Raw genomic sequence first — 24,796 nt, 5'->3', positions numbered from 1 at the left:
ACCATATTCCAAGAGTTACTTCCATACACTAATATAACTGTCGAACACTTCTTCTTTGAATATTAATATCAAAATTATGGCACATTATCGAACACCTTGCTGTTAACGATTACATACCGTGCACTATAAGAGGAAATAGTATGGGTTTCTCTCTGTATTCTCCGATGATTTCGTAATTGTTCATAGTTAAAGTAAGTTGTAATTATACTTCGCTAAGCTTCCACACTTAATTTACGTGTTGTAATGCTTTCAAGCCAACTCGTTTAAGGCTATAAAGGATGAGCCAGACAATAGGAGATTTTACTTTATTATATGAGCCTCCAACCAGTAACTTCATTTTTCCATTGCGGCCAAGCCACGGCCGGCAGCGTTAGCTGCCTGTAAATTCTTTCGTCCCACGGTCTACTAACAGGAAGTCAGCACCGAGAAAGGGCACCTTGTTCACGCGCCTCTCTCGTGTGCTGACGAGGTAACGCCGTCCCAGGCGTCGCTTAGCAGGCAACGCTCTGGAAAGTTCCATGCCGCCCGCACGGTTTGCTCGGTCCTGACCAATCAGGGTGGAGGAAGCCGCGTGGTGCGTCGAACATACCCGGCCGCCCGTCGCCGGGCTCGCTCTCTTGTATTCTTGCTCACCCGCGAGTCGGATGCGCGCCCTGTAGCATCGAACATCTCCCGCTTCTCCCGGTGCTGCGGCACTGTGGACTTAGTTTTGGCAGACCACAACTTTCGGTAGCTTCGCGAACAATGTTCGTCAAATTGTAAGCTCTGGCTCACCCTCACCTCCCTAGGCCTATGTAGCCCCTTTTCATCATGCTTTAGCCAATAAATGGCCTTTCTCTAAAAATTACTCTATTATTCCATAACGCCCACCGCCTGCCCATACCCGCCATCCTGTACAATTGGTGTCAGAAGTGTGGATCCGTTCCCGTAGTGACTTTGTCGCTACACTAAATTTCTCCCGGCAAGACGCCGTACACTTCGCGCATGGAATGCGCCAACCGGCCGCCACGTTTGCTTCACGTGGGCCGTGGCTGCTGCACTAAACACGCACAGGGCGCGCGCTGCAGCGAGGCAGCCCACGCTAGTCAGCCACGTGAGCCGCACGCCGCCGCGCTGCCCGCTGCCTGAGTTCGAGGCGCCTGCGCTGCGCTGCGCGACCTGCCGGGGCGCCGTCATCCGCCGTCGCCGCGCCGCCCACCGTCGCCCGCCGCTGTCAACGACGCGCCAGGGGCTGCCGCCATCGCCGACCGGCCGAGCCAGCGCCGTCCGCCGCCAACACATTTGCCGCCGCCCACGGGTCCGGACGCTGTCGCCGCCGCCCGCCGATCACCGCTCGCCGCCACTGCACCATGCCGTCGCCGCCACCAATGCGTCGCACCATCGCCATCACCATGTAAGTCGCCGCGATGCTTACAACTATAGCTTCGACGATCTTCCGCCGCTGGATTGAGAATCTTTGTGGCCGTCCTTTTTTTGTAACAATCATTACTTTTTTCTGGTCACTAGCGTCCCATAAAATTGTAAACATGCCGATGGGAACACGAGCGACGGAACGGGATACCCCCGTAGAGGCACCCGCCTCGCAAGACCCGCTCGAGGCCATAAATTCGCAAATGCGCCAGTTATTCGCACAAAATCAGGAGCTACTTGAGCAAAACCGCGTCTTGAAACAGACGCTGGAAGCTAGTGCGCGAACTTCCATACCTGTGGCTAGCTCCACCCCTGTAACTAATGCTCAAACAGAGGCAACTAACACTAATTCTGTCTCTAATACAAACGCCACAATTTCTGCTAACATGGCGACTGTAAGCAATTTTCCTGCGGCTGATTTCATTCCCACGTTTTCTGGGAAGTCCCACGAAAATGTGGCTATGTTTTTACAAAATATTCGTGATGTGGGTCGCACGTGTGCCTGGCCGGACGATCTATTGGTCAATGTAGCCAGACTCAAGTTGACAGGGGAAGCCCGAATGTTCATAGAAACGGTGGACGAATTGCGTGACACGCACGAATTTGAAGTATTGGCCCGAGGATTGACTACGCGTTATTCCGATACCAGAGGTACCGCATATTACAGAGATCAATTATCAACCCTTAGGCAGAAGCCTAATGAGGATTTTGATGCCTTTGCAGATCGCATACGAGCAGTGTCTTGTCGTACCTACAAGCTAGGTGAAAATGCCAGTGAAAACAGAATATTGCGCTCAGAAGCCGAAGCGCGTGCAATTGATGCATTTGTTCGCGGTATTGACCCCCGCATCGGAGGAGAAGTCAAAGCTGCCTCCCCCACTTCTCTGTTTGAAGCTGTTCGTTTGGCAATGTTACGCGAAGAGGTATTGCGTTTTTGCGCTGCCGCCCCGCGCCCAACGAACCCAGTACCGGTCCCAGCAAAAGAAGTATTTTGTCAGCGTTGTGGGAAGCCCAACCATACGGCAATGCGCTGTCGCGCGCCGTATTGCACTATTTGCCAGACAGTAGGTCATGCTAATAATGTTTGCTCCACAAAGTCACCATTTTCAAATCAGATGCGCGGCCACCGCCGCAACGCGGGGTCGAATCAGGGAAACGCTTGGGGGGCAGGTTCCGCCACCCACCCGCGCCCCCGACAAAAATAATACACCCGGTTAGGACCGAAAAATGTAAAGAGGTGGAACACGTTAGTCTATTTGGCGTACTCGGGAACAAATCAGTTAGAATTTTAGTTGATACTGGTGCTCAAGTTAGTGTATTGTTTGTGGAGAAAAATGATCGAAGGGTGTTACAGCCACCCCGGTACCATATCAGTGGCCTTGGAGAGGAAGTAATTGTCCCTGCAGGTTCGTGTGTAGTGAACCTGCAAATCGACGAGGGTAAATACAGTCAGATGATGGAGGTAGTAAGGCTAAAGAAGGGTGAATTTGACATCATACTAGGGAATGACTTCCTGCACCGTTATCAGGGGATAGTGGATTATCGAACGCGAACTGTGCAGTTCGGCGAAGCAATTCACCGATTTGGCAGTGCGCACCCCCGTCAGACGCGAGGGAGCTGCGAAAGGCGCCGTTCACAGTCTCCCATAAAACCGCAGATGTGGGCGATAAAAACCACTGACCCTGTGAGGATAAAAGGCGGAAGTGGAAAGATTCTCTGGATAGATGTCAAACATCAAGAGCAGCCTAAGACAGACATTCTGGTTGACCCGCTCACCCAGAATGATGTTTTAGATCGTCAGTCAGTACATATAAAGAGAAGTATCTGCCGACCGGAGAGGAGACAGAAGGGTTTTGCGATACCAGTAAGTATAGATAATTTTGGTGTAGAAGATGTTGTGATACCGAAGGGTACTATTGTTGCCAGTGGTCAGGAAATTTTTGAGGAAATAAGAGGAGCTGAGAAGCAGCGAAATAAAGATAAGAAAGGAAGGAAAGGAAAGAAATGTTCAGTTAGAGAAGTGCGATATGTCGCGTCGACGATAAGGAGTCAGTTAGCAGAGAAGTTAGGTCATTTAAACAGTGAGGAGAAAAGGATGTTGCAGCCGGTATTAGAGGAGTTTTCGTGGTTGTTTGAAGAGAGGCAGTTTCTACCGGCTACGGATTTGGTTCAGCACGAAATTCCGACCGGAGAAGCTCGGCCAATTGCACAAAAACCTTACCGTATACCATATCATTTGCAGTCTGTAGTTGAAGATACGATTCAGCAGCAATTAGCTGCAGGAATCATACAACCCTCCTCGAGTGCGTGGGCGTCCCCCGTGGTCGTTGTGCCAAAGAAATCAGTAAATGGGGAGAAAGCCTATCGCCTATGTGTCGATATGCGGGCAGTAAATCGGGTAACGACACCAGATACATATCCGTTGCCGCGCATTGATGAAACATTGGACCGACTGGGCAACTGTAAGTATTTTACCACCCTTGATTTGCGTTCTGGGTACCATCAGATCCCTGTTGCACCCCAGGACCGCCATAAAACTGCTTTTGTTGTACCTACAGGATTGTATGAATTTGTAAGGATGCCATTTGGATTGAGAAACGCCCCTGCCACTTTTCAAAGATTTGCAGACTTGCTGCTGCGTGGGTTGAAACCGACAACCTGCTTGGTGTATTTAGATGACATTATTATTTTTTCTAAAACGATAAAAGAACATGCAGAAAGACTGAGGGATGTTTTGCAAAGGTTAAAAGGAGCTCATTTGAGTGTAAAATTAGAAAAGTGTGCTTTCGCCCAGTCACAAGTACAATATTTAGGTCATATAATAAGTGGAGAAGGTGTCAAACCGGACCCCCGTTTGACCACCGCAGTAAAGGAATTCCCAACACCGACAAATGTCAAAGAACTACAGTCATTTTTAGGCCTTGCAAACTACTACAGACGTTTCGTGAATAATTATGCCACCCTTGCTAAGCCCCTGACTAATTTATTGAAAAAAGGAGTTAGTTTTATTTGGACCAAAGAATGTGATAAAGCTATGCAACAAATTCAACATGTTTTAACTAGAGCCCCTGTACTAGCGTACCCGGATTTTGAAAAACCATTCATACTGTCAGTGGACGTCTCAGATTATGCTGTAGGAGCCATCCTGTCACAAGAGATAGATGGCGAAGAACGACCAATTGGTTATGCGTCTCGACAGCTTAATAAAGCAGAGTCAAATTACAGCACAACTGAGAAGGAACTACTAGCACTCATGTTTGGTGTAACTTATTTCCGATGTTATTTGTATGGGAGAAAATTCACTGTCATCACTGATCACGCCGCGTTACAGTGGATGTTGAGCTTAAAAGACCCTAGTAGTAGGCTAACTCGTTGGGCTTTGAAATTGAGCGAATTTGAGTATGAGGTGAAACACAAACCGGGCAAGTTACATCAGAACGCCGACGCATTAAGCCGAAAGGTCAGAGTGATCGTAGCTAATGACGTTTCTATTGAAGAATTAAGGGAGGCACAGCAAAGAGACGTCGAATGTCAGAAATATGTGGCTTTGCCTGAATTTTCCGTTGAAGATGGAATTTTATATCGAAAGACCCACTTGGGTAAACAGACAGTAATCCCGAAAGAATTACGTTCCAAGATTATCGCACAGTGTCACGATAGCCTGCAGGCATGTCATAACGGCCTTCGAGCCACAAACTGCCGAATAGCCGCCCGTTATTTCTGGGCAGGAAGACGGAAAGACTTGCAAAAGTATATACAAAATTGTCTACCTTGTGTTAAGAGGTCCTTACCATCTCGAACGAAAGTGCCTTTACAGCAGGTACCAGAAGCCACTTATCCCTGGGCAGTAGTAGCAGCAGATATTGTCGGTCCTTTCCCTGTGAGCCCCCAAAATAATCGGTATATTCTGTCCCTTATAGATCATTTCTCTAGGTTCTTGATACTCATTCCTATACCAGATATGTCCGCTGAAACAGTAGCGCGTGCTTTTGTCACCCATTTGGTGCTACCATACGGAAGCCCTGAAGCTGTACTCACAGACCAAGGTACGAATTTCATGTCTGCAGTGTTTACCGAAGTTTGTCGGTTATTGCGAATTAAAAAGTGGCGAACGACACCGTTCCACCCAAAAGCAAACGGTCGCCTGGAACGAGTCCACCGCACCGTTATGCGCATGCTGTCTTACTATGTTAATAAACATCACTCTGACTGGGATAAGTATGTTCAATACGTTACGTCAGCTTATAACAGCCGTGTCCATGAAGCTACAGGGTACTCACCTTATGAAGCAGTATATGGCCGCCCTATGAATTCGCCTTTTGAAATTGACAAACTGCCCCCTGGAATTAAATCCAAAGATGTGAAAGGTCTAGCTCGACGTCTAAAATCCATTTGGAAAAAAGTAAGAGGGAACAATGCCCGAGCCACCGCCCAACAGCTAAAGAGAAGTAATCAAAAAGCAAAAATGCCTGAGTACAAGGTAGGAGACCTAGTTATGTTGAGCAATCCAGTAGTAAAAAAGGGAAGAACCAAAAAGTTTACACCTACTTATGAAGGACCGTACCGTATCATCCGGCTTACTTCACCGGTAAATGCGGAAATTCAGTTAGCGGAACGCACAGTGATCGTTCATTTGGACAGATTGAAACTGTATAAAGGACCCGAGCCACCCCCACCTAACAGTGAAACCGGGCCTATTACGCCAGTAGTTCCACCCAAAAAAGCAAGAAAGAAGGTAATACAACCGCCTAGACAGCAACGTAGATATGCTCTAAGGTCAAACCCCTATGATTTGCGTTCCTGAAAGTAGGTCTGGAATGGTATGTAAACAGTTGGCAAAGTCCTGCATGCAGCAAGAGAATTAATTGACGGAAAACACCGTAGTTACTATACATTTAATTAAATTGTGCATGTTAGTTATAAGTAGACATAAGAATTGGCAACTGTTGGTAACTGGTAATAGAATTTATGACGTCACATGTTAATGGAAGTGACTGAAGTTATGTGATCATTTTGTCTTGTCATTTAACGTCTCCAGTCATGTTATCGTAGCAGTCGAGAATTAAAACCACAAACATTCTTTAATCATGGAATTAAGGGGAAAGTTGTCCTTGTCAAAAGAACACGTAGAGAAAGAATCAGTTAATCTTGTATATTTCAAGGGGATTCACATTTCACTTGTTAATTTAGTGAATAGTGCACGAACACAGGTATTAAAGCTTTACCATAAAAACATGATACTAATACGCCTTCGTAACTGCCAGTAGATCAGTGACTACATGCAGCCGTCTACCTGTACTTTGAAAGACGCCCTATTACATGTATGTTTTGCTAAATGATCACACAACGATAATAACAAGAATAAATACGTCCAAGTTAAACAACAAATCGGCTACTCTAAAGTAAAAGGAGTCTTCCTGAAGTGCTATTTTATTGTTTTCATGATGCGATGTTGAACAGACAACGAGGTAAGTTTTTTGGTACCATGTATTTCTGTATATTAAATGCCACGGAAGGAGTGCGTAAATACCTCCACTGTGGTCTACAGCTGTTCACATGCGCCGAGTCCCGCCCCTCGCTGTCAGCTGGCGACGCGGCCCCCTTCCCTCCCCGCCCACCGGCCTGCCGAGAGCGGCCGTTGCAGTTCCCCCTTCCCCACCCACCGTCTCTGTCCATGGTGCGTGCAGCATCTGCACCTCTCCCCTCGCCCCTCCTCACCAGCCAACCATCGCCCTGCACGCCACGTGCGTCAGCCACGCTACATCTTTGTACATTCGTACGTTGCAGTTTAAACAGCAAACCTAAAGTGATAGTTATAAAAATAAAATCACCAGCTTAATATTGCCCTACAGATTTTATTAGTCTTATCTAAAGACGGGAATCTATGTGTATTGTCTATTTGAATTTTCAGTATGGAACAAAAATCGTAAGAGAGAACTTTTTCCTGGTACGCATTGTGGAAACTATCAGGATTAGAAAACATTGGAATTTCAGATCGATCTCCGGCTATGTTGTATTACCACCACGGTTAATAAACGGATCTATATGGTGTCAAGGAAGCCGGCACTTGCCGCTATATCCATCCTGTAAACGACCGCTGAGTGGGGAACGCGTTAGCCAAGGAGTTGGGTTTGGAATGCCATTGCAAAATATAGTTTATATAGAAGCCTAACACCTGCCATTTACCTAAATTTTGAAGAACAGAGTGTTTAAGTAAAATAGTTGTAAGCCGATAGTTTTGTGACCTCTAGCGATTGAAGTTATTAGAGTCCTTTAGAAAAGAACATCCTCCACGCATAACTGTCGTGAACAACATAAGATAACTCTGGAAGGAAATTTTGTGACTGTACCGAGAGATAAACTCCATGCGTACCAAGAGGACGGACCCAGCATGAACGCCAGTTACGCTGCCGAGCCAGTGAAACCGGACGCAGCCGTACTGTCAGCTGTGCTGTCAGCAACTTACAATCTCACGAGCGCGACGCGTGTCGCACCTTAGCACCTCAAGCTGCACTGAATCTCAACACAGAAATTCTTAACCATGATATAACGAACCCTATGAATAACTTTATACACATTTTCAATAGTCAGGAACTTACTTTGCTCCCTACACACTTTTTATATGACAAATGAACAATAATTTTATTAAAAACCAAAGCACCGACAGGTAAGTCATATCGACATCTTCGAGATGCAACCAGCTTCGTCGAGCCGCCAATATTGATTATATGGAAGCACGTAAGTGAGGGAATTAACAAAAGGAACAACAATCATATCCCTGAACGATTGACTGGGTGACTGATAATCACAAATATTTGCAAAAACAAATCAACACAAGAAACGGTTTATCACACGTTTAATAATTATTGGTCTGTTCATTGAAGGAGACATAAAATCATTTTTCATCAGAATCTTGCTAAAGGAAGTATTAACGTGACATTACACTATTCCACAGCATTACACACAACATTGCCATTACTTAATGACAGTTTTCTTGTGGGTAGAAGTACCAAAGATTGGTTGGAATGAAAACACAAACGAGAGCATAAAGGAATACAAAGGAATGCTTACATTCATTTTGCTACCAAATGTAACTGGAGGATAAGGAAGTTTTGTTTGAAGGAAATAATATTCTAAACTTTTGCTTTTGTTACGGTTTTGCCACCGCTTATATCACTATGACAAGTTGCCAATTACTTATGTCAAATTGCTTGTGTCTAATTGATTACGTCCAATTACTTATGTCTAATTACTTGTGTCCAATTACTTAAGTCCATGTATTATCTTATTGTTGTTCATTTTGACTGTTTTATTACTAACTATTTAGAGAATTTTGCTAAAGTTTTGCCAGCACCAGTAATTTAGTATTTGTATCAACCTAGTGTTTCCATATGTCGCTGTGTTACTATACTGATGAGGATAATAATTTTGTAGGATTTCAAGCATGCTAGAGTAAGTTCCCGAGTACTGCCAATTATCTGGTTAATAATAATGATGTCTTAGGTGATAGATTGTTTTGGAAGAGTAGTTTAGGATGTAACCATGCTTTATTTTGATTTGTATTTGAATGTTTATCTGGAGGGACATACCACATGCTCCACCCGCAAGGGCACGTACCTTACGTGACGCGGTTGGCTCCCGCGCGAACCCTTAGCTGTCTGTGTCGTTTCTTCACTTTTCGGTTTCGCGACATAGTCCATCCTACCCACTTTCATCTGACAACTTTCAACCGAACAACGCCTTTTGCAGTCTATTGCCCGGGCGTATCCTAACACAAAACTATTCAGCCCAGACTTTGATCTTCCATCTCGAAGAAGAGTTCACAGAACAGTGTTCCGTGCTCTCTGACGACAGCTGATCAGGCAACATCAGACGCTAACTGCGTCTAGCCCGCAGCTAAACGCCAGTAAGCGGAAATCTCTGTTCAAAACCTTGAGCCTTCTTTGTTTCCCCATTGTATTTTCCGAAGGAATACCGACTATTGAAGTAGTAGCATTTAACTGTATGACGTGTCCCAGGACACTGCGATACAAGCAAGGATAGACGGAGTTTTAAGCAACCAGCTGGGCCCGAGGAGGCCAGCACTACAGAGTTATAGAGACGGCGAGTTTAGTCGCAAGATAGTGAGAGGATAAAGACGGCGAATTTGGTCGCAAAGTAAAGTTAGTCGCAAGATGTTGAGAGGATAAAGACGGCGAGTTTGGTCGCACAGTAAAGTTTTTTTTTTTTTTTAAGTGAGAGAAGCCGTGTTTTAGGAAGAAGTAAGTAGCAGCTATCTTGGAATCGCAGAATTGTCGTATACACAGTTAAGTAGGCGATAACGTCGTGTCAACGATGTGCCATGCACTATAAATTCATAAAGGAAAAGTCCTCCAGAAATTACGCTCAGTTCAGTCTTCTCTAATTCAACTCCTTACACTTTCTATTCCCACTATGGAAATCTCTAGATTCTTGTCGAGTTTTGTTTTTCTCCTCTTGTTAGCAACAGCGTTGACATCCTACGACACAATCTATGTCCCACCTGCACCAAACTGGTGTCACTTTTCTTCGTCACTCTCACTTAACGGCGTGCAGCAAATATATTGAGTGACGAGAAAATTCTTCTCAAAATGTGAATGTTATTACACGTAGAGGGTCAGCCCAAAGAGGCACTCAACCTTCTTTGTTTACCGATATGGAATATGCAGTAAATGTAATATGATATATGTGTACTTCACTTTTACATTTTCATGTTATAAACCAATTTACTATGGCATAAAGTAATTTTAAAAAGTAGCCGCTGTAACAACGCATCTAACATGATGTCACGAGTAATCCCACTTCTATTTTGTTGGTCATCGATGAATAAACCCTGTCGATTACGCATATCTATTCCCCTTTATTCAGTAACGCTATACTCCTTTTTGTGACATTTGTATTCATCACCTCTCACTTCGAAGCAGATAAATACGCTCATCGGGCGCAGGAGCCCAAGAACATGTGGATAGAGTGTGAAGTACAGACGGCGCAGTGAACAGCGTCGGTAGGCTTCATCTCTCTCTCTCTCTCTTGCTTTTAAACCTGACGCTTGCTTCCTGCGCCGCGCACGTGTTCGCTGCGTGCGGCGTTTGACAGTCGTAGGCGGCTCAGCTTCGCTCCTCAACTGCCGCGTGCAGATCTGACGACGCGCTGGCCTTGGAAGTTATCTGCCGCGCGCCTTTCTGACGCAGCGCGAGATTCGGCCTGACAGTCAGCTGCCGCTATGGCGTAGCGTCCGCGCACATCTTTAGCAAACAGTTCCTGTTGGAACACCATTAATAACCTTTCATGCCTCTACGGCTTACTCACTTAGTATTCGCGCCACTTATGTTTTTTATACCTGGGAGCTTTTTCGTGATTCCCTGCCTTATCTAATAAATCAAATGATCACCTATCGTCAATTCATGACATTCTAAAACATTGAAAAAGGACAAATTTCTTACGATCGCCTGTTGGCACATTTAAATGAATGGCAAACAGTCGCAAATTAAACCAAACAAAAAAGAGAAAACAAGAACCTATCAGGCATGTGCCCTCCCTTAGTTTTAAGAGTGCAATTCTAATATTGGAGAAACTAGTTTAGTGTAGTGAAGTGTTTCCTTGGTAATAACTCCCTTTTCAACTGTGTTTCGAAACGTGTGAATCTCCCCTCATACTCCCCCTGCGCTGAGTTCCAGTGCACGGACCTGGCCACGTCCACGCCCCCTTCCCGCCGGCAGCCTGCGCGCTGCCCGCTGAGGACAACACACCACACCGCCTCGCGCCAGGCGCCCCCGCCGTGACTCATCAGTGGTGATGTGTTTAAATTTTCAACTTATTCTAACAAAAGCAAAAAAAAGACATTTTTACCTCAACTTAGCAACAAGAACACTTAGCATGTTTACCTAATTCGCACTGTTATGTTGTGTTCTAATTTTATTTTGATATTTTATGATGTTCTGATGTTTTACAATGTTTTGATGTTTTATGATGATTATTGTATACACACAATATTGTTGACATGTGTAAGTTCCTTTGCGACCCCTAGGAGGTCTTCAGAGTCTCTATATCCTCCCGTAGGTTAAGACCCCTGCCGTCTTCCGTGAGGGCCATTCTTAATCAAGTAATGTTTACTTCGTTTTGCAAGCTAAATTTGTTTACATTTAAATGCTAATTACATTGAGCGAATTCACATACGTTCTCCGCTCCCACGGAAGGGGGAGGAATGTAAAGGATGAGCCAGACAATAGGAGATTTTACTTTATTATATGAGCCTCCAACCAGTAACTTCATTTTTCCATTGCGGCCAAGCCACGGCCGGCAGCGTTAGCTGCCTGTAAATTCTTTCGTCCCACGGTCTACTAACAGGAAGTCAGCACCGAGAAAGGGCACCTTGTTCACGCGCCTCTCTCGTGTGCTGACGAGGTAACGCCGTCCCAGGCGTCGCTTAGCAGGCAACGCTCTGGAAAGTTCCATGCCGCCCGCACGGTTTGCTCGGTCCTGACCAATCAGGGTGGAGGAAGCCGCGTGGTGCGTCGAATATACCCGGCCGCTCGTCGCCGGGCCCGCTCTCTTGTATTCTTGCTCACCCGCGAGTCGGATGCGCGCCCTGTAGCATTGAACATCTCCCGCTTCTCCCGGTGCTGCGGCACTGTGGACTTAGTTTTGGCAGACCACAACTTTCGGTAGCTTCGCGAACAATGTTCGTCAAATTGTAAGCTCTGGCTCACCCTCACCTCCCTAGGCCTATGTAGCCCCTTTTCATCATGCTTTAGCCAATAAATGGCCTTTCTCTAAAAATTACTCTATTATTCCATAACGCCCACCGCCTGCCCATACCCGCCATCCTGTACAAGGCACTCAGCAAATATTAAGTACAGAATATATTTACTCTTTCGTTTCGTATGATTAATTATACACATTGTCGTTATATTAATAATTCGTTAGTCCTCCTAAGAGACAAATTAGTCATTAGCCCATTCTGGAAGAACTTGTTTTTCTGTATGCTTGTATGCATAGCGTCGATTAGTCTTCTTCTTGCCTCAGCAGGAAGACTTCCTTGTCTACCGAGACTAGCGACACACGAAACTTACGTTCACATGTGGAGGTTACATAGTATTAGTTGCTAGTGTGGAACAGGCATTTCGTCCTACAGAGGCTATAGCAATCCCTGTTTCTGACGATACTATAGAATAACATTGCATGGCAAGCATGATCTCAGCCCTCGTGCGGTAGCGTTCTCGCTTCCCACGCCCGGGTTCCCGGGTTCGATTCCCGGCGGGGTCAGGGATTTTCTCTGCCTCGTGATGGCTGGGTGTTGTGTGCTGTCCTTAGGTTAGTTAGGTTTAAGTAGTTCTAAGTTCTAGGGGACTTATGACCACAGCAGTTGAGTCCCATAGTGCTCAGAGCCATTTGAACCATTTTGATCTCAGCCTCCACTTATGTAAACTGCCTCATTCTGTCAGCGTGCATTACATATGACAACCTTTTATTCTGGATAAGAGATGAAGTCCTATATATAATTCCTTGTTATATATTGTTGCACCGTTATGTTACTGTCAGGATTTGATCATATTTCTAGAGTAATTAACATCATTGTTCCATTAGACTGTGGAACAAACGATCCTGCTCACACAAAACATGACGATGTGTCCCGCTGTTTAGCAACCATCTTATGTCAACAGTTCACGGAACTCTACTTCTTGATGCAATTTTCTATATTACAGATTTGAAAATTGTTTGTAGATACGTCGGAACTACTAATGAATCAAATTGTATTTGCGGTGTAGACTATTAAGGGTTGTTGTGGATCCACAGCATTTTATGCTGTCTCTGCACTAAGAGTGTATTTTCAATATCCTTGACATAGTGCGTGGTATGAAATATAGCAATTATTAGTCCATCATTATGAGACTACATAAACAAGTATCCCATTAATGGCCTCAATATTTCCGGCTGGCTGCACTATGTGGCCGATAGCGTTTTTACACAGCATTTACCTCTCTCGGCATTACCGCAACGTCAATTAAATTGAGGTGATTCTACTTCGAGAAACTCCTAAACAGACACCAGTTTGTGAAAAATATAGTGGACAGTGTTCAATTAATTTCTAATACGTAGCATCATGTGCTGTTGTTCGACTGATGAGCCTCGAATTTTGATTCGACATGGCGTATGTGTCTGATACCCTAGGGGTGTTGTTTCTGTTCATCCTAAATTCACCAACTGCAAGTTTTCTGGCCAGATTTCGGTGGAATGTTTTTGTGTCTTTGTTTTGTCATGTTCTTTCAACTCTGTGATCAAGCCAAAATTTCTGTGTAGGGTGTTTCACGGTTGCTATTACAGGTTTAAAGGGAGCTAATGTCTGGAAATATACCGTTTGGATATAAATTATGGAACAATATTTGACCACGCAAACTGTCAGTCCCTGTTGTAACTGTGAGATGACGTAGAATTTTCGTTCAACTACATCAATGGCTTCTAGAAAATGGTACGTTCGGAACTAGGAGGCTGGACTGTGGTGCTACACGGACGTGACGCACTCTCCACACTGGAGAGGTCATCCTTCATCGCGTAAAACCCAATGAGAAAAACTCGAAACAGCGCCCGTTCCATGAGCTCCTACAGAGCACGTGGCTAAGAGAGGTCATGACCACTGTAAGTGAACAGACGTTCAAACTCATTTCGCACTATAATGGTACATATCTAGACATGGGTTACTTATCAAAACTTAATCTACCAGCTCACTTCTACAAAGCTTAGAAGCACTATGAATTGTGAAACACCATGTCTGGGGAGCACACGGGCCAGTTCTCATGACGACTGAAAGATGAACCGAAAATGAAACTCATCAAAACGATACATTTCCGGACATAGCTTTCTTATCAAGACTTAATCTACTACCTCACTTCTACAAAGCTTAGAAACGCTTTGAATTACGTAACACACTGTCTGAAGAGTCACATGGGTCAGAGCTCATGTCCACTATATGTGAATCGATCGTCACAAATATTTCACCCAAAAACGGTGCCTTTACAGATATTGGTTCTTGATCAAAATTTAATCTACCAGCTCCTTTTACAAAGCTTAGAAGCCCTTCGAAATACGGATCATCCTATCTGAAGAACACACGGGTGGCAGCTCATTATAATGAAAGGTGAATATATCTTCAAAGTTGTTTCACATCAGAACGGTACATTTCCAGGCATGGGTTCCATATTACAGCTTAAGCTGCTAACTCCCTACACAATACAGTAGACACTCATAATCTCACCTTGGTAATGATTATAAATATTTCACTTGTGATAATGTGACTGAAGCTAAATTTAATTGCTCTAATTTTTGTACTTCTCGCACAATGTCTCCGCCTCCAAGGCCGGGTAATGTGCGCAACAGACCGTCGAGCCGGGTACACAGTTTCGATTCCTGGTATGGCCAGAGATTTTCTTGGTGGGAGGACTGGACCGGGATTGTTTCAGCCGCGTGATGGCAAGTGAGGGGCTACTTGATTGAGAGGCAGCGGCTCTAAGGTTTGACTGTAGGTAACGAGGAAGGCGGTGCGCTGGCAGCAAAGCACCTCTATACTGCATACGATGATGAACGTCGGAGGGTGACTCTCGGTCTGTGACGGTGGCATGGTTTTATGGTGTTCAGTTCGTGACAGTTTTTTCTTTAACAGCACGTTATACAAGTGAACTTGCACTTGCATGTGTGTGTGTGCGTTGTGTGTGTGTGTGTGTGTGTGTGATATGGATTAGCCAGCAGATACACACACACACACACACACACACACACACACACACACACAGAGCGAAAGAGAGACAGACAGACATGCAAGCACACTCTCTCTCTCCCTCTCCCTCTCTCTCTCTCTCTCTCTCTCTCTCTCTCTCTCTCTCTCTCTCCCCCTGTCTCTCTGTCTCTCTCTCTCTCTCTCTCTCTCTCCTTCACACACGCACACACACACACACACACACACACACACACACACACACACACACAAATCACACAACACATACATGCGCACATACATAGGAACGTGAGAGCACCAGTACCTACCTCCAACTTGCGATGTGTTACATTCTGCCATTAACTAGTACAATGGCAATGATCGTGCGACATCAAGCTTCTTACTTGACGTTTTCACCATTCATCTTCCTCCATCTTCATTATTTTCCCACTCCAGCTCTTCCACCTCACCACACGTAATGAGTGAATATGTGAAAACACACTTACAGTGGTTCCAAGATATTGCTGTTCAAGATGAAAACCACATGCAAGGGATGGTCCAACAGTCTTCTTGGTACAAAATTGTTAAGGCTTTCGTGGCCACTTGTTGAGAAACTGCCTGTTGGCTTCTGTCTCGGGTTCATCGACCGATGATTTTCCTGACTTCACGCCACCACGTGTGCCAGTAATGCGACAGCTTCTCCCTCCATTGCTGGTGCTGGACTTAGTGCTCCCCTGCTTGTGACGAATTAACTGCTGTTTCCCGCGCCGCTTTACGCGCAAAGAGAACACAGTCCAGGTAAACAATGTACATCCAGTTTATTAGTAAGTACATAAACAAAAACTACTTGCAAGTGTAAGTTAATGACAACAAGTGTTTGCAGTTGTTCGCGGTGATCGCTGAATATACACTAATTCATAAATTGGCAGATGGCCCCGATATTGGAAAAGGTCAGTGTCAGAGTTAACCCTGTAGCAGAAAGCTACAAAATTCTTTACCAGACTCCGGTATCGAGGTCACTTCCTGTCGATGTCTGAGGCAGTCACTGGCAGCCTAACAGTGCCGGTGACTGGCGGCGGAACAGCGGCGTTGGTTCCAACGTTTTCGTCTGCGAGAGCTCTGGTAGACGTACAACTACTGTGTTCTGCGCTTCGGGCCGAGGATTCGAAGGAATAGACCGTCCTGGGGAGTACAATGCGGAAAATAATAAAAGTATTGCACAATACGTTACAGCTCACGTCTAGCCCAAACGCATTTGTGTAAAACTGAAAGAAGCCATAAAGCCATGCATATGACAGCCTAATGTGTCAGCTTGAAGATTCTCTCTCCCCTATATATATATATATATATATATATATATATTCAAGAGAAAGTGATTCACAAACAAAGCAAATTAGCAACACGTTGAACCAGCTCTGGCCCTAGCGCGAGCAGTTATTTGGCTTGGCATTGATGTATAGAGGTGTTGGATGTCTTCCTGAGGCATAGCGTGCCAAATATTGTGCTACTGGCAGTCTAGAAGGACAAACTCCCTTGCTAGTGGGAGTGCCCTACCCATAATGCGTCAAGATATATACTCAGTTGGGGAGAGATCAGGCAACCCTCATGACCAAGGCAGGGTTTGACAAGCACGAACCCAAGCAGAAGAAACTCTGGCCGTGTGCGTACGAGCATTATCTTGCTGAAATGTAGGCCCAACACCATCACTCGTCGTTGTTGGGCGGTATGGCGGGGCGATACTGAAGAGTGTCTCCAGGCACGTCTTCACCGATCATCGGGCTCATTTCGAAGGGAGACACATCACCGGTGACTATTCTACTCCAGTCAGTGAGATTCCAGGCGGAAGACGTGTCTCGAGTCACCACGGACAGCGGTGAGTTATCAACTTGATGGTTGCCCGCCGTAGAGCCAAACGACAGCAGTATACGGAGGGAGACAGCGCAGTGGCTTTCACAGTGGACTCGCATTCGGGAGGACGACGGTCCAATCCGGCGTCCGGCCCAACCCGATTTAGAATTTTCGTGATTTCCCTAAATCGCTTTTGGCAAATGCCTGGATGGTTCCTCTGAAAGGGCACGGCCTACTTCCTTCCCCAATCCAATGAGACCGATGATCTCGCTGTTTGGTTTTTTTCTCCCAAATCAACTGCAGTATCTGCCGCAACCCCGTCGGCCACACTTTGCAACACGCACACCGTCAGTTGCACCGCCACGTTTCTTACAGCTGCCACCGGGGCAGGAAGACGCTAGCACGAACGATTACGCCGCTGCCAATGAGCTGCAAGCATCCCCGCTTCGGGGCACCAGCGGCGGATGTACTTATGTTCGAACATTCATGGACTGATCCCATTTTGTGTATTTGGCCAATGAATAACATTTACAGACTTTCATAGTTACCAGTGCTCGACACTTTTTAAATAGACATTGTATTGAAGAGTGACAGATTTAAAAATCTTTTGTACCTGTATACATGTCTACATTCTAATCTACTGTTAGCAACTGACGCTGCAGCTACAATAACGAACTTATGTATTATTTTTACTATTTCGTATTATATGTTGAATAATGAATCCTCTGTTCATCAACAGCATCTGTTGCATGCTCCTGTACCCACTAAATAATCACAAGGCGTGTTAGGAAATTATAACGACAACCAAGAGTAATGGTCTGGGAAGACCACAGCGGGACCACTTTGGTTGTCATTTGCGGCACCTTTACAGCACAGCAGTACGTCTACATTGTTTTAAGGCCCTGTCTTGTTTCCGTTCACGGCAAGCCGTCATGGCTTCTATTTCAGGAAGATAATGATCGGCTGCACTCAGCACGAGTTTCTACAGATTGTCTTCGTGCTTTCCAAACACTACCCCGCCAGCAATTGAGAACGCCTGGAGTATTATTGACACGGCCCTACAATCACTGGGAACTTGGCGCAATATCACTAAGTAAGACATCAAAAAATTGCATCAATCAGTGAATATATATATGTACATTTCTTCTACCTGTTTCCGTCTCATTTAGATAATGCCTTCATGGTAGATCGTCTTTTTTGTCCTAGTGTGTATTGTAAACGTGAAAATTTGTTTGTGTGTTACTATGTTTGTTTCTGCTTCACGATAAAACTGCTGAACTGATTTGGACGAAATTTGGAATGGAGATAGCTTATACCCTGAATTAACACACTGAGTAACTTACATGTACATATTTATTAAAAGGGTGGTGTTTAACGTTTTAATTTATTACATATTTCCTATTATCTCTATTCGAGTCACATTTCGCTCACGGTATCTACATATGCCGTAGAATGTACCTAGAAAAAAATCAACTGCCGATACGACACCGTAAAAACTAAGACGTGAAAAAACTGCCCCATCGTGCATTCCTTAGATCGTTACTACCAATTCCATTCGTAACTTATTTCGGATACAGTAGCCACGTATACCACAGGATGCACCCATAAAACTGTATAATTGTACGACTCATAGTTGAAGAGGTACGACATCATAAAGACTGAGCTACATGAACGTGGAATTGTAGCTGGCCATACAGGTGAAATATGTGTAAAAGTAAGTGTGATATATGCGGGAAATATATTCGACAACTGCGTACATTGGCAATGCTACAGGTAAAAAACCCATCCTATACCCCTGGACAATTTCAACCAAATTTGGTATGCATACTACTGTAGGAATGATCTGGAAAGAAATATTCTGTAAAGCTCCTATTGGGGTGAGGATGATAACCTACAGAGAGGAGGGGGATCAGCACCGTGTCAGAGAGAGAGGGAAATGGACAGATAGGCGAAAAGGAGACGGATAGAGGAGGGAAATAGGAGGAAGTGAACAGAGAGAGGAGGGAGAGGGGATTGAACAGTGACTGGACAGGAGGAGGTGGAGAGGGAGAGGGGCGATGGGGTGTTGGGCAAAGATAGAGGGAGGAGTTCAACATATAGAGGGAAATGAGGAGATGTACAGACAGTCGGAGTGAAGTAGAAGATGATCAGAGAAACGAGGTAGAAGGAGAAGGAGTAACAGAAGAATAGAATAAATTACTAACCAGGCACTTTCTAGCAGTAACTGTATAACCGCTGGTAACACCACGGCACGCAGCTAGATATGTAATACACTGACAGAAAAAATTCGAAACACTAAGAAAGAGATGTGCGACAGGAACGGAAGATGGTAGACATGTTTGTGCATCTGAAAGATGATGTCCATCCAACTTTCGCGCCAGTCGCGTAATAGTGGCGCTAATACCGCCACGATGAGGATACACGTCAGGTGTTTTTTAAATACACACTGTAACGGTCGTGAGTTCGTTACTCTAGAGATTGGACGTGGTAAGCTCCTGTCGGAGAATAATGAATTAAGGCGACAAAGATGCCAGTATCAGTACCTCACTGAGTTTGGACGAGGTCGTGTAACGGGGCTACGAGTAGCTCGACGTTCCTTCAGCGATGTTGCAGAAAGACTTGACACCAATGTAGCCACTATATGGGACTGCTGGCTGTGGTGGTCACGGGTATGTACGGTCGCTAGAAGACCAGGCTCCGGACCGCCACGTGGCACTACCTAGAGGGAAGAGTATTGTGTTCAGCGCATGCCTCTGGCGCATCCAACTGCATCTTCAGCAGCAATTGAGCAGCAGTTGGCACCACAGTGACACAACGAACTGTTACAAAACGGTCACTTCAAGGACAGCTCCCAGCCAGACGCGCTGCAGTGTGCATTCCACTGGCCCCAGACCGCCGCCATTTGCAACTTCAATGATGTCAAGCGATAACTCATTGGAGGTCAGGTTCGAGGTTTGTTCTGTTTTTTAATGAACGCTGGTTCTGCCTTTTTGCCAATGGTGGCCAAGTGTTGGTTAAAAAGAGGTCAGTTGAGGGCCTGCAGCCATCCTGTCTGCGTGCTAGACACACTGGACATGCACCTGGAACTATTGTCTGGTTATCCCTTGACTGCAATTTTGTACGTCAGTCTGGTGATTCGACCTATTGTGCTGCAATTCATGACCAGCATTCCAGGGGATGTTTTCCAACAGAAAAACTGGTCCACACACTGCTGTTTTAATCCTTCATACCTTACAGAGTGTCGACATGTTGTCTTGGCCTGCTCGATCACCAGATCTGTCTCCAGTTGAGCACATATGTGACGTCTTCGGCCGGTCGGTGTGGCCGATTGGTTCTAGGCGCTTCAGTCTGGAACCGCGAGACCGCTACGGTCGCAGATTGGAATCCTGCCTTGAGCATGGATGTGTGTGATGTCCTTAGGTTACGTTTAAGTAGTTCTAAGTTCTAGGGGACTGATGACCCCAGATGTTGTCCAATAGTGCTCAGAGCCATTTGAACCATTTGACGTCTTCGGACGACAAACCGAACGTCATCCACAACCTGTATTGACCAACCAAGTGGAACAGGCATGTATCTCCATCTCACAAACGGACATCCGGCAACCTTTAAAGTACAATCCATATACGTATGGGTGCTTGCATCCACCATACTGTCGGTTACCCATTATTAATCATTTGCAGTGGCGTGCCTTGTGCTTACATTAACCTGTCTTCTTGCAATAGTAATCACTTAAATATGTCACCCACAGAAATGTATTAACCATATTTCATTACTCTAAATTAATTAGTTTGTGGTGTTGCTTTGTCCATCATAGTATGTGTTGAATGTATATTGCTGTAGAGAAAGGAAATTCGAGAGAAAGCGAGAAGCTGCAGTGTCTGGCGGAACCTAAGGTGCTTGCGTAACCATGTTGTGAGCAAGCAGCTGGAGCGGGCCGTTATTCTGTATCACGGAGGCTGAATTCGATAATCTTTACAGTGTTTATAGTGGCCTCATGTGTCAGTTGGTCCAATACGCTTTTATACGGTAGTAAATGCATTGCTGCACAGCGGCGAACAAGGATAGTTCCGTAAGTACATGTAGCTCTGTGGTCGGACTGTGAAGACATCGTTTAGGGAAGTTCAGCCTGTACGTTCACTAACTGATTCAGTCGCCATAAATTGGAAACGTATTGTTTTCCCGTGGTTCTGTAGGTCGGTTTATTTGAGGAAGCTCATTATAAAGGCTGCGAGATAAAGTTTGACCTTGTGCAGCTTTTGAGAGATGCTAGGACGTACTTATTCGATTTAAATCCAAAAGAAATTTAGGCGGGAAGTGGTATTATCGCAAGCCGCGTGTAGTGATGTTGAAAGTTTTAGCAATAGTCGGTTTGGTTTCCGTTTCTGTTCAAGATGGAAGCTAGTGTCCAGTTCTGAACTTTCTTGTGGGGAGAGCAGTTTCACGTTATTTGGTGATTGTGGTGCATGGTATCCGGATCTTTGTGGGGATTTTGATAGGCATACTCTAGGTAAATTGTCCTGAAACTTGTTGGCTTTTTGATACCACGTTGTTACGCCATTAGCAAACAAGATGTAGACGCGTTAGGTGGGTGATATTGAACCAAAAGGAACCACTAACTCACGTGACGAATAATGTTAGTAGGCACTTACAGAATAACTATGGTGAGTTTTCCTGTCAAAGAAATAACTATGGAAGTGTATGTAGTAGAGTAGACGCTAACACCTGAAGAGGGGCAGCTTTGATTAATTCTGTTTCATTTAAGGCTCCAAGCGACGGTGGCAAATTATTGTTTCGTTTTTATTTACAGCCGTTGAATAATAGCAGGTGTCTGCATGTGGCTAAGCTTTCAAATAAATCACACTTGGTGTGGACCATTAAAAAAAAGAAAAAAATAGTGTCCCGACTTGTTTTTCATTCCTTCAAGTGAAGAGGTACTTCAGGATCATCGCTTAAAAAACTGAAATAAAGTAGACAAAAATAACAGAGAAAAAAATTAAAAAATTAAAATATTAAATATTCACCCAGTACATTAGTATTCACTATTTATCTCACTTTTAGCGATAGTCTTTAAAGATAAGTAGCAAAAACTTAACGATCAAAGAGAATCACACATCGAAAAAAAAATAACAGTAATTTTCAGTTATCACTGATATAATTCTAAAAAGTTTATTTCCTAAAATTTAAGAAAGAATGAAACTAAGTGTTCATATAAAGAAAAAGAGGTCACAAAAAAGTGTTTTGAGATGTGTATTGATTCATTTTTACGGAACTTATTACATTTTTAAGTAACGCTACTGGAGGGTTTAGTATGTAGAGGTGTGGGGTAAGCTGTGATGGGTGTGGGGTTAGTGGTCATAGGTACACCAACTAACCGCATACCTAATTATGACAAATTGCCCCATGCCGATATCGAAAAAGAAATGGATACCACACAGTTCAAAAAAGCTGAAACAAAATATTATGATGCATTCGTGCAACAAATGTTAACTACTCTTCAGATTTATTGATAACTTTCATCACTAGGTTCTCAATTCGATCTACAGTTTAGCACGAGAAAAAAGACACAAAATACTATGAATCTCACGAGTCAGAAAAACTACTAAACGAAGGTATTTTCTTCGTGACGGTTGGAAATGCATTGAAGTTGCGAAAGGTTCTCCCTTTAGAAACTCTCTCCACTAACATGATAGCAGCACTATAATTCCACGGTGGCAGAAAACAGAAATTATGTGCCACTTGGCCCCTTACACAAACTAACTCATGTTTCCCCGAGTCCCGGTCAGGACACAAAGCAATGCAGTTCTCTTAGTTACGAAGCGAAGCAGTCCGAACCATGGTCGATCTCTTCAGCTGGAGAGGGACGGTGGCGAGAAGTTCGCCCTCTCTGCAGGCTGCAGGCGGCACTTGCAGCGGAGATGCCATCTGCAGTCGCTGAAGTAGCAGCTCGTCCTGTCTCGTCTGAAAGCTGGTAAGTTCTGGCAGCAAAGCGATGCGAGAGGTTAGTGATGAGACAGGCGTAAGTGCGTTTTCAGTTAAGATATGGGTGATGCTTTTTAAATCACACTCTGGCAGTCGTTGGCTTAACCGTGGCCGGCCGCGGTGGTCTAGCGGTCCTAGGCGCGCAGTCCGGAACCGCGCGACTGCTACGGTCACAGGTTCGAATCCTGCCCCGGGCATGGATGTGCGTGATGTCCTTAGGTTAGTTAGGTTTAAGTAGTTCTAAGTTCTAAGGGACTGATGACCACAGTAGTTAAGTCCCATAGTGCTCAGAGCCATTTAACCGTGACTCAGTTATTTGGGTCTCCTGCATGTACTTCCGAACCTCATTTGAACGGCGCAATCGTGATGTGCGAAAGCGAAAGCGTGTACTTCATGCAATTGAGTGACCCAAGGAGTTCATTACCAGACTATTTTCTTCCCTTTGCCGCGCACTTGTCGCTCAGTTCCTTGCATCTGTCTTACTATAGGGATACGATGTTACAATTTTTGCTCATTTCCAGTGTGTGAGTTAGCTGTTACGTTTGTAGGCCATGTGCTATTCCTGCTATGGAATATTCTGTCATAAAGATTGTCTAAGTTGCCGCTCTTTTCTTTTCTATTTACAGATGAACCCCTTGATCCCTGTTATCACTGTTAACTTCAGCAAGAACCACATCTTCGATATACCTGTCAGGTCCACCCCTGCTCCCTCCGTGTCTTTTGAGCGCTGTTTATTAAATATATCTGAGTTATGTGAGGCTGGTGTGATATCGGACGGGTTTATTCGATTCAGAGCGAAGGCTCTGTTTACGTTAAGCCGTAGCCGAGTAGCATCTTGCAAAGGGTAGCACCTCGAGTCGCACGGCTAAATCCGAGTGCAAATTAATTTTAATATTGGAAGATATATCTGTTCTACCACCCATCACGATCATGAATCTGCTAAACCCTGCACTTCTGGGTAAAAGCTACCGAATTTACAGAAGTACAAAACACAGAAGAAACAATACTGCCTGACAGGCAACTCTAAGCAACAGGTTCACTCGAGTCATAAATGAGGCAGTACTAATCGTTTGCTTGAAACAATACTCGTCTCTACATGCAAAAATTACAGAATCATACAATACCTTACCACTAGTGTCTGGACGCCTACTGGTGCACATCAATATGGGGCGAGTCCATCATTCGCCTTCATGAGGTTCTGCTTGGGTATTTCAACGACGTGTCTAAATATATGTGGCACAACTGCAGCCATTCCTCCTGAAAAGCCGAATCCTATGAGACAGTGATGTTTCACGTTGAGGTCTGAAATCGGCGTTCTAACTCATTCCGAAGGTGTTCCTTTGGATTGAGGTTGAGACTTTGTATAGGCTAGTCCTTTTCAGAATTGTTATTGTCCCATAGCGCTCAGAGACATGGTTCAAATGTCTCTGAGCACTATGGGACTTAACTGCTGAGGTCATCAGCCCCCTAGGACATAGAACCAGTTAAACCTAACTAACCTAAAGACATCACACACATCCATTCCCGAGGCAGGATTCGAACCTGCGACCGTAGCGGTCGCGCGGTTCCAGACTGTAGCGCCTAGAACCGCTTGGTCACTCCGCCCGGTTGGGTTTGTCACTCAGATGACAACCAATTGAAGTCCACATTCGAAGTAACTGATCTCGGCGTTCGACTGTTGCCGCTTTCTTACTGACTACGCAATACCCCCTCCCTTCCGTGCCTCCTTCTATCCTACCGGATCTGTCTCTAGTGACAACCAGTTGTCAGTTTCCCTTTACGTTCGGTTGTCAGGATACGTTTGATTAAATAGTGTATCTCCCAAAAAAGTCC

The sequence above is a fragment of the Schistocerca piceifrons genome, chromosome 3 (assembly GCF_021461385.2).
Source record: "Schistocerca piceifrons isolate TAMUIC-IGC-003096 chromosome 3, iqSchPice1.1, whole genome shotgun sequence".
Taxonomy (NCBI): domain Eukaryota; kingdom Metazoa; phylum Arthropoda; class Insecta; order Orthoptera; family Acrididae; genus Schistocerca; species Schistocerca piceifrons.
The sequence above is the reverse complement of the archived record's forward strand: the minus strand, read 5'-3'. Positions refer to the sequence as shown.